At 37.6% G+C, this 15,874-nt stretch overlaps 1 pseudogene; it reads left to right on the forward strand.

Moving 5' to 3' along the window:
* LOC124019071 overlaps positions 1–15,870 on the forward strand; it is an 18,539-nt pseudogene extending 2,669 nt beyond the window's left edge.
* The last annotated feature ends 4 nt before the right edge of the window (positions 15,871–15,874 follow it).

Raw genomic sequence — 15,874 nt, forward strand, 5'->3', positions numbered from 1 at the left:
CATTACTCTAAACTGAACCATTACTCTAAACCATTACTCTAAACTGAACCATTACTATGAACCATTACTCTAAACTGAACCATTACTCTAAACTGAACCATTACTCTAAACCATTACTCTAAACTAATCCATTACTCTAAACTGAACCATTACTCTAAACTGAACCATTACTCTAAACTGAACCATTACTCTAAACTGAACCATTACTATAAACTGAACCATTACTATAAACTGAACCATTACTCTAAACTGAACCATTACTCTAAACCATTACTCTAAACCATTACTCTGAACCATTACTCTAAACCATTACTCTAAACTGAACCATTACTCTAAACTAAACCATTACTCTAAACCATTACTCTAAACTAAACCATTACTCTAAACTAAACCATTACTCTAAACCATTACTCTAAACCATTACTCTAAACTGAACCATTACTCTAAACTGAACCATTACTCTAAACTAAACCATTACTCTAAACTGAACCATTACTCTAAACCATTACTCTAAACTGAACCATTACTCTAAACCATTACTCTAAACCATTACTCTAAACTAAACCATTACTCTAAACTAAACCATTACTCTAAACTAAACCATTACTCTAAACTAAACCATTACTCTAAACTAAACCATTACTCTAAACTGAACCATTACTCTAAACCATTACTCTAAACTAAACCATTACTCTAAACTAAACCATTACTCTAAACTGAACCATTACTCTAAACCATTACTCTAAACTAAACCATTACTCTAAACTAAACCATTACTCTAAACTAAACCATTACTTTAAACTAAACCATTACTCTAAACTAAACCATTACTCTAAACTAAACCATTACTCTAAACTAAACCATTACTCTAAACTGAACCATTACTCTAAACTAAACCATTACTCTAAACTAAACCATTACTCTAAACCATTACTCTAAACTAAACCATTACTCTAAACTGAACCATTACTCTAAACTAAACCATTACTCTAAACTAAACCATTACTCTAAACCATTACTCTAAACTAAACCATTACTCTAAACTGAACCATTACTCTAAACTGAACCATTACTCTAAACCATTACTCTAAACTAATCCATTACTCTAAACCATTACTCTAAACTAAACCATTACTCTAAACTGAACCATTACTCTAAACCATTACTCTAAACTGAACCATTACTCTAAACCATTACTCTAAACTAATCCATTACTCTAAACCATTACTCTAATCCATTACTCTAAACTAATCCATTACTCTAAACGAATCCATTACTCTAAACCATTACTCTAAACTGAACCATTACTCTAAACCATTACTCTAAACTAAACCATTACTCTAAACTAATCCATTACTCTAAACTGAACCATTACTCTAAACCATTACTCTAAACTAATCCATTACTCTAAACCATTACTCTAAACTAATCCATTACTAAAAAACATTCGTCTAAACTAAACAATTACTCTAAACCATTACTCTAAACTGATCCATTACTCTAAACCATTACTCTAAACTAAACCATTACTCTAAACCATTACTCTAGACTAAACCATTACTCTAAACCATTACTCTAAACTAAACCATTACTCTAAACTAAACCATTACTCTAAACTAATCCATTACTCTAAACCATTACTCTAAACGAATCCATTACTCTAAACTAAACCATTACTCTAAACTAATCCATTACTCTAAACTGTTACTCTAAACTAAACCATTACTCTAAACTAATCCATTACTCTAAACCATTACTCTAAACTAAACCATTACTCTAAACTATTACTCTAATCCATTACTCTAATCCATTACTCTAAACTAAACCATTACTCTAATCCATTACTCTAAACTAAACCATTACTCTAAACCATTACTCTAATCCATTACTCTAAACTAATCCATTACTCTAAACCATTACTCTAAACGAATCCATTACTCTAAACTAATCCATTACTCTAAACGAATCCATTATTCTAAACCATTACTCTAAACTAAACCATTACTCTAAACTATTACTCTAATCCATTACTCTAATCCATTACTCTAAACTAAACAATTACTCTAATCCATTACTCTAAACTAAACCATTACTCTAAACCATTACTCTAAACCGTTACTCTAAACTAATCCATTACTCTAAACTAAACCATTACTCTAAACCATTACTCTAATCCATTACTCTAAACTAATCCATTACTCTAAACCATTACTCTAAACTAATCCATTACTCTAAACCATTACTCTAAACTAAACCATTACTCTAAACTATTACTCTAATCCATTACTCTAATCCATTACTCTAAACTAAACCATTACTCTAATCCATTACTCTAAACTAAACCATTACTCTAAACCATTACTCTAATCCATTACTCTAAACTAATCCATTACTCTAAACCATTACTCTAAACGAATCCATTACTCTAAACTAATCCATTACTCTAAACGAATCCATTATTCTAAACCATTACTCTAAACTAAACCATTACTCTAAACTATTACTCTAATCCATTACTCTAAACTAAACAATTACTCTAATCCATTACTCTAAACTAAACCATTACTCTAAACCATTACTCTAAACCGTTACTCTAAACTAATCCATTACTCTAAACTAAACCATTACTCTAAACCATTACTCTAATCCATTACTCTAAACTAATCCATTACTCTAAACCATTACTCTAAACGAATCCATTACTCTAAACTAATCCACTACTCTAAACTAATCCATTACTCTAAACTAATCCATTACTCTAAACCATTACTCTAATCCATTACTCTAAACTAATCCATTACTCTAAACTAATCCATTACTCTAATCCATTACTCTAAACTAATCCATTACTCTAAACCATTACTCTAAACTAATCCATTACTCTAAACCATTACTCTAAACTAATCCATTACTCTAAACTAATCCATTACTCTAAACTAATCCATTACTCTAATCCATTACTCTAAACTAAAACATTACTCTAAACTGTCTATACAATAAATACAGAATTTTTTGTGTGTATTTTTACTAACCAGTGTTTGAGACTGCTTAAACACTTTCCATTCCTGTAAAATAAAAGAATGTCTATTTTCTTTTGTTTCTATGTAAACTGTCCATACGGTCATCATCTATAAACTCCGGGCTCCTCTCCTGACCAGCATTTGAGATTTCCATTCCTGTTGTAATACCTGTTTTTCTTGTTAATCTGTCACTCCGTCTCCTCGGTCCCCAGACAGCCATAGCCAGTAGGGTGACCTGCAGGGTGCTGGCCATGGACCTCAGGGGTCACGGTGAGTTCAGAGAGCAAAGGTCATCTCAGAATGCCACTCTATTTGATTGTGGTGGACTAGTCATGACAATAAGGGTGTCATTTTGGATCCGTCCATAGTGTTTAATACAGTCACATCATAAAGACATCAAAACCCAATGTTTCCAGAATGTGTTCAACTCTCCTTCTCTCCAGGTTCCACCCAGGTACGTCAGTCAGACGACCTCTCCACACAGACCATGTCTAGGTAAGAAGATACACACCTGTAAAACATAAGGAAATAACTTCCTGTCCCTCTACCTCTCACCTGTCCCTCTACCTGTCCCTCTACCTCTTACCTGTATATCACCTGTCCCTCTACCTCTCACCTGTACATCACCTGTCCCTCTCTCACACCTGTCCCTCTACCTCTCACCTGTCCCTCTACCTCTTACCTGTACATCACCTGTCCCTCTACCTCTCACCTGTACATCACCTGTCCCTCTATCTCTCACCTGTACATCACTTGTCCCTCTATCTCTCACCTGTACAGCACCTGTCCCTCTATCTCTCACCTGTACAGCACCTGTCCCTCTATTTCTCACCTGTACAGCACCTGTCCCTCTATCTCTCACCTGTACAGCACCTGTCCCTCTATCTCTCACCTGTACAGCACCTGTCCCTCTATCTCTCACCTGTACAGCACCTGTCCCTCTATCTCTCACCTGTACATCACCTGTCCCTCTATCTCTCACCTGTACAGCACCTGTCCCTCTATCTCTCACCTGTACAGCACCTGTCCCTCTATCTCTCACCTGTACAGCAGCTGTCCCTCTATCTCTCACCTGTACAGCACCTGTCCCTCTATCTCCCACCTGTACAGCACCTGTCCCTCTATCTAATATAATAATAATAATATATGCCATTTAGCAGACGCTTTTATCCAAAGCGACTTACAGTCATGTGTGCATACATTCTACATATGGGTGGTCCCGGGGATCGAACCCACTACCCTGGCGTTACAAGCGCCATGCTCTACCAACTGAGCTATCTCTCACCTGTACTGCACCTGTCCCTCTTGTCCCGCCACTCATAGGGATGTGGCCAATGTGGTGCGAGCGTGCTACGGAGAGGCCCCTCCCCCCATCGTCCTGGTTGGTCACAGTATGGGCGGGGCCATCGCTGTCCACACCGCCTCCAGCATGCTCCTCCCCACTACTGTAGGACTGGTGGTGATAGACGTGGTGGAAGGTAGGGCCCAGTCCATACCGTTAGCAGCAGGCTCCTCCCCACTACTGTAGGATTGATGGTGATAGACGTGGTGGAAGGTAGGGCCCAGTCCATACCGTTAGCAGCAGGCTCCTCCCCACTACTGTAGGATTGGTGGTGATAGACGTGGTGGAAGGTAGGGCCCAGTCCATACCGTTAGCAGCAGGCTCCTCCCCACTACACTTCAAAATCTTTGTGGGATCTGTGTAATCTGAGGGAAATATGTGTCTCTAATATGGTCATACATTTGGCAGGTTAGGAAGTGCAGCTCAGTTTCCACCTCATTTTGTGGGCAGTGAGCACATAGCTTGTCTTCTCTTGAGAGCCAGATCTGCCTACGGTGGCCTCTCTTAATAGCAAGGCTATGCTCACTGAGTCTGTACATAGTCAAAGCTTTCCATAAGTTTGGGTCAGGCACAGTGGTCAGGTATTCTGCCACTGTGTACTCTATGTTTAGGGTCAGTCACAGTGGTCAGGTATTCTGCCACTGTGTACTCTCTGTTTAGGGCCAAGTAGCATCTTAGTTTACTCTGTTTGTTTATAAATTATTTCCAATGTGAAGTAAATGATCTTTTTGTTTTCTCATGATTTGGTCTAATTGTGTTGCTGTCCTGGGGATCTGTGGGCTCTCTCTCTCTAGGCAGTGCCATGGAGATGCTACACAGCATGCAGAACTTCCTGAAAGGACGACCCAGGTCTTTTGAGTCTATTGCCCATGCCATAGAGTGGAGGTGAGGAGTGTTCAGCAACACACCACTCCTTATATGTTAGGTAGTGTTTCAAAGACAGTCTAAAGAAATATTGTGTATTGTTGTATTATTATTATTAGCGGTCTGTTCCATAGAGTGCTATGCTATGCTATGATATGCTATGCTATGCTATGCTATGCTAATTTTACGTGTTTCACAGTGTTGGTAGTGCTGTTCCATAGAGTGCTATGCTATGCTACGTTTCAGTGTTTCACAGTATTGGTAGTGCTGTTCCATAGAGTGCTATGCTATGCTACGTTTCAGTGTTTCACAGTGTTGGTAGTGCTGTTCCATAGAGTGCTATGCTATGCTATGCTATGCTATGCTATGCTATGCTATGCTATGCTACGTTTCAGTGTTTCACAGTGTTGGTAGTGCTGTTCCATAGAGTGCTATGCTATGCTACGTTTCAGTGTTTCACAGTGTTGGTAGTGCTGTTCCATAGAGTGCTATGCTATGCTATGCTATGCTATGCTATGCTATACTATGCTATGCTACTTTTCAGTGTTCCACAGTATTGGTAGTGCTGTTCCATAGAGTGCTATGCTATGCTACGTTTCAGTGTTTCACAGTGTTGGTAGTGCTGTTCCATAGAGTGCTATGCTATGCTATGCTATGCTATGCTACGTTTCAGTGTTTCATAGTGTTGGTAGTGCTGTTCCATAGAGTGCTATGCTATGCTATGCTATGCTATGCTACGTTTCAGTGTTTCATAGTGTTGGTAGTGCTGTTCCATAGAGTGCTATGCTATGCTACGTTTCAGTGTTTCACAGTGTTGGTAGTGCTGTTCCATAGAGTGCTATGCTATGCTACGTTTCAGTGTTTCACAGTGTTGGTAGTGCTGTTCCATAGAGTGCTATGCTATGCTATGCTATGCTATGCTACGTTTCAGTGTTTCATAGTGTTGGTAGTGCTGTTCCATAGAGTGCTATGCTATGCTACGTTTCAGTGTTTCACAGTATTGGTAGTGCTGTTCCATAGAGTGCTATGCTATGCTATGCTATGTTTCAGTGTTTCACAGTGTTGGTAGTGCTGTTCCATAGAGTGCTATGCTATGCTATGCTATGCTATGCTATGTTTCAGTGTTTCACAGTGTTGGTAGTGCTGTTCCATAGAGTGCTATGCTATGCTATGCTACGTTTCAGTGTTTCACAGTGTTGGTAGTGCTGTTCCATAGAGTGCTATGCTATGCTATGCTACGTTTCAGTGTTTCACAGTATTGGTAGTGCTGTTCCATAGAGTGCTATGCTATGCTACGTTTCAGTGTTTCACAGTGCTGGTAGTGCTGTTCCATAGAGTGCTATGCTATGCTACGTTTCAGTGTTTCACAGTGCTGGTAGTGCTGTTCCATAGAGTGCTATGCTATGCTACGTTTCAGTGTTTCACAGTGTTGGTAGTGCTCTTTCTCAACTGTTCCTGTTCTCTCTCTCTCTCTCTCTCTCTCTCTCTCTCTCTCTCTCTCTCTCTCTCTCTCTCTCTCTCTCTCTCTCTCTGTGTGTGTGTGTTCATGCTCTCTCCTTCAGTGTTAAGAGCGGTCAGATCAGGAACCGGGAATCAGCACGAGTATCCATGGTGGGACAGATCAAGAGGTAAACCATCCTGATCCTACTCTACTGGAAACAGAGGGGAATACTGCACAGCCGCCTAAATATTCTGAAATAACTTTACAAAATCTGATAGACTCCGAACACATATCTTAATTGATCTATCTTTCCTAACGAACCAGAAAATCTGTTTATCAATGTTAGCTGGCTAATTTACTGATAACGCTTTGATGATGGTGGAAAATCCTGGACTATAAAAATATATACTGTATATGAAATAACACAGTCCTATCCTGGACATCCCTAAAACACTTCTACCCTATATATATATATATATATATACTGTATATTAAATAACACAGTCCTATCCTGGACATCCCTAAAACACTTCTACCCTATATATATATATATATATATATATACTGTATATTAAATAACACAGTCCTATCCTGGACATCCCTAAAACACTTCTACCCTATATATATATATATATATATATATATATATATATATATACTGTATATTAAATAACACAGTCCTATCCTGGACATCCCTAAAACACTTCTACCCTATATATATATATATATACTGTATATTAAATAACACAGTTAGTCCTATCCTGGACATCCCTAAAACAGAACTTCTACCCTATATATATATATATATATACTGTATATTAAATAACACAGTTAGTCCTATCCTGGACATCCCTAAAACACTTCTACCCTATATATATATATACTGTATATTAAATAACACAGTTAGTCCTATCCTGGACATCCCTAAAACACTTCTACCATATATATATATATATATATATATATATATATACTGTATATTAAATAACACAGTCCTATCCTGGACATCCCTAAAACACTTCTACCCTATATATATATATATATATACTGTATATTAAATAACACAGTCCTATCCTGGACATCCCTAAAACACTTCTACCCTATATATATATATATATATTGTATATTAAATAACACAGTTAGTCCTATCCTGGACATCCCTAAAACACTTCTACCCTATATATATATATATATATATATATATATATATATATATATATATATATATATATATATATATATATATATATATATATATATATATATATATATATATACTGTATATTAAATAACACAGTTAGTCCTATCCTGGACATCCCTAAAACACTTCTACCCTATATATATATATATATACTGTATATTAAATAACACAGTTAGTCCTATCCTGGACATCCCTAAAACATAACTTCTACCCTATAAAAATATATACTGTATATGAAATAACACAGTTAGTCCTATCCTGGACATCCCTAAAACATAACTTCTACCCTATAAAAATATATACTGTATATGAAATAACACAGTTAGTCCTATCCTGGACATCCCTAAAACACTTCTACCATATATATATATATATATATATATATATATATATATATATATATATATATATATATATATATATATATATATATATATATATATATATATATACTGTATATTAAATAACACAGTTAGTCCTATCCTGGACATCCCTAAAACACTTCTACCCTATATATATATATATATATATATATATATATACTGTATATGAAATAACACAGTTAGTCCTATCCTGGACATCCCTAAAACACTTCTACCCTATATATATATATATATATATATATATATACTGTATATGAAATAACACAGTTAGTCCTATCCTGGACATCCCTAAAACACTTCTACCCTATATATATATATATATATATATATATATATATATATATATATACTGTATATGAAATAACACAGTTAGTCCTATCCTGCACATCCCTAAAACACTTCTACCCTATATATATATATATATATACTGTATATGAAATAACACAGTTAGTCCTATCCTGGACATCCCTAAAACACTTCTACCCTATATATATATATATATATATACTGTATATGAAATAACACAGTTAGTCCTATCCTGCACATCCCTAAAACACTTCTACCCTATATATATATATACATATACTGTATATTAAATAACACAGTTAGTCCTATCCTGGACATCCCTAAAACAGAACTTCTACCCTATATATATATACTGTATATTAAATAACACAGTCCTATCCTGGACATCCCTAAAACAGAACTTCTACCCTATATATATATACTGTATATTAAATAACACAGTCCTATCCTGGACATCCCTAAAACAGAACTTCTACCCTATATATATATACTGTATATTAAATAACACAGTCCTATCCTGGACATCCCTAAAACAGAACTTCTACCCTATATATATATACTGTATATTAAATAACACAGTCCTATCCTGGACATCCCTAAAACACTTCTACCCTATAAAAAAAAATATATATATATATATATATATATATATATACTGTATATGAAATAACACAGTTAGTCCTATCCTGGACATCCCTAAAACACTTCTACCCTATATATATATATATATATACTGTATATTAAATAACACAGTCCTATCCTGGACATCCCTAAAACACTTCTACCCTATAAATATATATACTGTATATGAAATAACACAGTCCTATCCTGGACATCCCTAAAACACTTCTACCCTATATATATATATATATATATATATATATATATATATACTGTATATGAAATAACACAGTTAGTCCTATCCTGGACATCCCTAAAACACTTCTACCCTATATATATATATATATATATACTGTATATTAAATAACACAGTTAGTCCTATCCTGGACATCCCTAAAACACTTCTACCCTATATATATATATACTGTATATTAAATAACACAGTCCTATCCTGGACATCCCTAAAACACTTCTACCCTATATATATATATACTGTATATGAAATAACACAGTTAGTCCTATCCTGGACATCCCTAAAACACTTCTACCCTATATATATATATATATACTGTATATTAAATAACACAGTCCTATCCTGGACATCCCTAAAACACTTCTACCCTATATATATATATATATATATATATATATATATATATATATATATATATATATATATATATGTATATATATACTGTATATGAAATAACACAGTTAGTCCTATCCTGGACATCCCTAAAACACTTCTACCCTATATATATATATACTGTATATGAAATAACACAGTCCTATCCTGGACATCCCTAAAACACTTCTACCCTATATATATATATATATATATATATATATATATATATATATACTGTATATGAAATAACACAGTTAGTCCTATCCTGGACATCCTAAAACACTTCTACCCTATATATATATATATATATACTGTATATGTAATAACACAGTTAGTCCTATCCTGGACATCCCTAAAACACTTCTACCCTATATATATATATATATATATATATATATATATATATATATATATATATATATATATATATATATATATATATATATACTGTATATGAAATAACACAGTTAGTTCTATCCTGGACATCCCTAAAACACTTCTACCCTATATATATATATATATATATATACTGTATATGAAATAACACAGTTAGTCCTATCCTGGACATCCCTAAAACAGAACTTCTACCCTATATATATATATATATGTATATACTGTATATTAAATAACACAGTTAGTCCTATCCTGGACATCCCTAAAACACTTCTATATATATATATATATATACTGTATATTAAATAACACAGTTAGTCCTATCCTGGACATCCCTAAAACACTTCTACCCTATATATATATATATATATATATATATATATATATATATATATATATATATATATATATATACTGTATATTAAATAACACAGTTAGTCCTATCCTGGACATCCCTAAAACACTTCTACCCTATATATATATATATATATATATATATATATATATATATATATATACTGTATATTAAATAACACAGTTAGTCCTATCCTGGACATCCCTAAAACACTTCTACCCTATATATATATATACTGTATATTAAATAACACAGTTAGTCCTATCCTGGACATCCCTAAAACACTTCTACCCTATAAAAATATATACTGTATATTAAATAACACAGTTAGTCCTATCCTGGACATCCCTAAAACACTTCTACCCTATAAAAATATATACTGTATATTAAATAACACAGTTAGTCCTATCCTGGACATCCCTAAAACACTTCTACCCTATAAAAATATATACTGTATATTAAATAACACAGTTAGTCCTATCCTGGACATCCCTAAAACATAACTTCTACCCTATAAAAATATATACTGTATATGAAATAACACAGTTAGTCCTATCCTGGACATCCCTAAAACAGAACTTCTACCCTATAAAAATATATACTGTATATGAAATAACACAGTTAGTCCTATCCTAAGGAACATTACGGCCCGCTTGGAGTTTGCCAAAAGGCACCTAAAGGACTCTCAGACCATCAGAAACAAGTTTCTCTGGTCTGATGAACCCAAGATTGAATTCTTTGGCCTGAATACCAAGCCTCACATCTGGAGGAAGCCTGGCACCATCCCTATAGTGAAGCATGGTGGTGGCAGTGGACATTGAGAAAGAAACCCAGCAAGGTTTAGACAAACCCCAACTGTCGCAAACCGAATGCTAGCCTAGTAGCTTGAGGAAATAATGTCTTTAATAACGTTTTTTACATGGGAGATGAAGTTTATAAATTGACTGGCTGGGCTGTGGGCTGGTGGATGTGCATTGATACATCTAATGCAACTGTGAACTGGAATTACACCGGGGGGAATACGGAGATTGTAGTGCTATAACTCCCTGCTCTTAACCAATCAGCATCCAGTATCCGAACACACCATTTTATAACGGTTGGTAGATTAAGCCAATACCTACAAGTTTTTTATTTCTTTTTTATTTTAACCCCCAATTCCGTGGTATCCAATTGTTTTTTAGTAGCTACTATCTTGTCTCATCGCTACAACTCCTGTACGGGCTCGGGAGAGACGAAGGTTGAAAGTCATGCGTCCTCCGATACACAACCCAACCAAGCTGTACTGCTTCTTAACACAGCGCCATCCAACCCAGAAGCCAACCGCACCAATGTGTCGGAGGAAACACCGTGCACCTGGCAACCTTGGTTAGCGCGCACTGTGCCCGGCCCGCCACAGGAGTCACTGGTGTGCGATGAGACAAGGATTTCCCCTAACCCTCCCTAACCCGGACGACGCTAGGCCACTTGTGCGTCGCCCCACGGACCTCCCGGTCGCGGCCTGTTACGACAGGGACTGGGCGCGAACCCAGAGTCTCTGGTGGCACAGCTGGCGCTGCAGTACAGCGCCCTTAACCACTGCGCCAATGAAGGCCAAGTTTGACGCGTAATCTACCAGACTCTTCACGCATTTGGGCAGAAGTGTCTGGGAAGAAGATGACCCAAAACCGAACCTTAAAGACGTCCTCTGGCGATTTTGGAACTTTTACTGTTGAAAGCGATACTCAAGTATAAATACAATAAATGTTCCGCCTGCGGCTATGGAACCCTGACCTGTTCACTGTGATTATTTATGAACACTTGAACATCTTGGCCATGTTCTGTTATATTCTCCACCCGGCACAGCCAGAAGAGGACTGGCCACCCTCAGAACCTGATTCCTCTCTAGGTTTCTTCCTAGGTTTTGGCCTTTCTAGGGAGTTTTTCCTAGCCACCGTGCTTCTACACCTGCATTGCTTGCTGTTTGGGGTTTTAGGCTGGGTTTCTGTACAGCACTTTGAGATATCAGCTGATGTAAGAAGGGCTTTATAAATAAATTACATTTGATTTAAAGTAGACTAATCGGTAAAAAAAAAACACAAAAAAATAGCAAAATAGTGTTGTTTTTTTATACACAACTGCAAACTTCACAAAGGGAATCTGTGATCTGCATCATGACTTACCTGGACCACCTATTGAGATGTGCCTTCTGTTCAGTAAATCAGGTGTTAAACAGAGACTGGAGTTCCACTTTAACCACTTAGAATGTCAACTTCAATGGGGTGACATCAGAGATGGACATCCCAAGGATCCAATTTAGACTTCTCAAAATGTCTCACCTGCACTCTGTAGGCATGTAGAGGTGGAGGATGTTGTTGAATCGCCTGAGCAGGCCGTCCCTGTTAGTGACGTAGTCGTCGAGGGCAACGAGGAGATCTGCGTTGACCCGAGCTATGTTAGTGACAAGCCAGACGGTACATCAGAGGTGAGCATCCCGGAACCCGAGGTAAGAAACCAACGTCCTTTACTCTCTCTCACACTCTCACACTCACACACACACACACACACAAACACACACACACACTCACACACACACACACACACACACACACACACACACACACACACACACACACACACACACACACACACACACACACACACACACACACACACACACACACACACACACACACCACCATTTTGTTTGTTGTTTGACCTCTATTTAAGCAGGGCACTCACCATTAAGAAAAGGGTATCTTTTACAAGGGAGCAAATATATACAGTGCCTTGCGGAAATATTCGGCCCCCTTGAACTTTGCGACCTTTTGCTACATTTCAGGCTTCAAACATAAAGATATAAAACTGTATTTTTTTTGTGAAGAATCAACAACAAGTGGGACACAATCATGAAGTGGAACAACATTTATTGGATATTTCAAACTTTTTTAACAAATCAAAAACTGAAAAATTGGGCGTGCAGCCTTGAAGCCTGAAATGTGGCAAAAGGTCGCAAAGTTCAAGGGGGCCGAATACTTTCGCAAGCCACTGTATTATCAGAAACATTATCAAAAGACAAAAAATCAAACAAAAACTATATAATGTAATAGAAAAACCAGTAAATTACAACACAACACGCTATTCAAGAAGAAGGTCCCCAGTCGATAATTGAATTTGCCAGAACGGCAACAGAATAATTGTGTAGTTGGATCCAGCAATGAAGTGCTTTAAAACTATAAGAGGATTTACTTAAGTAGTTCGGTGCAGTGTTAATTTTGTAGATAGATTTTTTTAATGAGACTATAACTTATTGAATAGATCCAGAAAAAAATATATATAACTAAATGAAAAATATTTAAATGTTGACTAAAACGAGACAATATTATCTCTGTGACTAAAATATGACTACTAAGTGGACTGGACAATAGTTTTTGGAGATATTGAGAACTTTTGACATCATGATAAACACAATTAATATTAGCGTTGATGGGAAAAACACGCCGCACCCGGCTTTTGTGACATCAGCTGGTGAGCTGCAGAGGAGCAAGTGATGTGTGGGCAGACAAGCTCTGGCTCCGCCTCCAATCATATTCATGGTAGAATCCACAGCGGCTACTGTAGAGGACTCTAGTCTCCTGGTTCATATTCATGGTAGAATCCACAGCGGCTACTGGAGAGGACTCTCGTCTCCTGGTTCATATTCATGGTAGAATCCACAGCGGCTACTGGAGAGGACTCCAGTCTCCTGGTTCATAATCATGGTAGAATCCACAGCGGCTACTGGAGAGGACTCTAGTCTCCTGGTTCATAATCATGGTAGAATCCACAGCGGCTACTGGAGAGGACTCTAGTCTCCTGGTTCATATTCATGGTAGAATCCACAGCGGCTACTGGAGAGGACTCTCGTCTCCTGGTTCATATTCATGGTAGAATCCACAGCGGCTACTGGAGAGGACTCTCGTCTCCTGGTTCATATTCATGGTAGAATCCACAGCGGCTACTGGAGAGGACTAGTCTCCTGGTTCATATTCATGGTAGAATCCACAGCAGCTACTGGAGAGGACTCTAGTCTCCTGGTTCATATTCATGGTAGAATCCACAGCGGCTACTGGAAAGGACTCTAGTCTCCTGGTTCATAATCATGGTAGAATCCACAGCGGCTACTGGAGAGGACTCTAGTCTCCTGGTTCATAATCATGGTAGAATCCACAGCGGCTACTGGAGAGGACTCTAGTCTCCTGGTTCATATTCATGGTAGAATCCACAGCGGCTACTGGAGAGGACTCTAGTCTCCTGGTTCATAATCATGGTAGAATCCACAGCGGCTACTGGAGAGGACTCGAGTCTCCTGGTTCATATTCATGGTAGAATCCACAGCGGCTACTGGAGAGGACTCTAGTCTCCTGGTTCATATTCATGGTAGAATCCACAGCGGCTACTGGAGAGGACTCTAGTCTCCTGGTTCATAATCATGGTAGAATCCACAGTGGCTACTGGAGAGGACTCGAGTCTCCTGGTTCATATTCATGGTAGAATCCACAGCGGCTACTGGAGAGGACTCTAGTCTCCTGGTTCATAATCATGGTAGAATCCACAGCGGCTACTGGAGAGGACTCTAGTCTCCTGGTTCATAGTCATGGTAGAATCCACAGCGGCTACTGGAGAGGACTCTAGTCTCCTGGTTCATATTCATGGTAGAATCCACAGCGGCTACTGGAGAGGACTCCAGTCTCCTGGTTCATAATCATGGTAGAATCCACAGCGGCTACTGGAGAGGACTCCAGTCTCCTGGTTCATAATCATGGTAGAATCCACAGCGGCTACTGGAGAGGACTCTAGTCTCCTGGTTCATAATCATGGTAGAATCCACAGCGGCTACTGGAGAGGACTCTAGTCTCGTCGAGAAGCAGTGACGGTCCCCTTTGCTCGTTTAACAGTGTTGGCATCAAAAACAGCATTCAGCTTTTAAAGTCCTCCTTGTTAAGAGTGAGACGCTCTTTTCGGTGATTTTCTCTTAAACAGTTCACCGATCCATTCTCCATTCATTGTGTATACTTATTACAAGGGGTCGCTGGTCTCACATTTGAGTATTTCGATTTGTTGTTGTTGTTGTTGTTGTTGTCGTTGTTCAGTTTACGCACTCCAGGAGAGGCAGAAGTGACCGATGCATTCCGTGTGTTCTTCTCGTTACCTTGGTGACGGGTTTAACCCTTCGGTGTGTTACCAGGGTGTGTACAGCTGGCGTATAGACCTGTCCAAAGCAGAGAAGTACTGGGACGGATGGTTCAGAGGATCTCTAATCTGTTCCTGGGATGTAACCTGCCCAAACTCCTCCTGTTAGCAG

Source organism: Oncorhynchus gorbuscha, unplaced genomic scaffold (genome assembly GCF_021184085.1).
Source record: "Oncorhynchus gorbuscha isolate QuinsamMale2020 ecotype Even-year unplaced genomic scaffold, OgorEven_v1.0 Un_scaffold_6512, whole genome shotgun sequence".
NCBI lineage: Eukaryota > Metazoa > Chordata > Actinopteri > Salmoniformes > Salmonidae > Oncorhynchus > Oncorhynchus gorbuscha.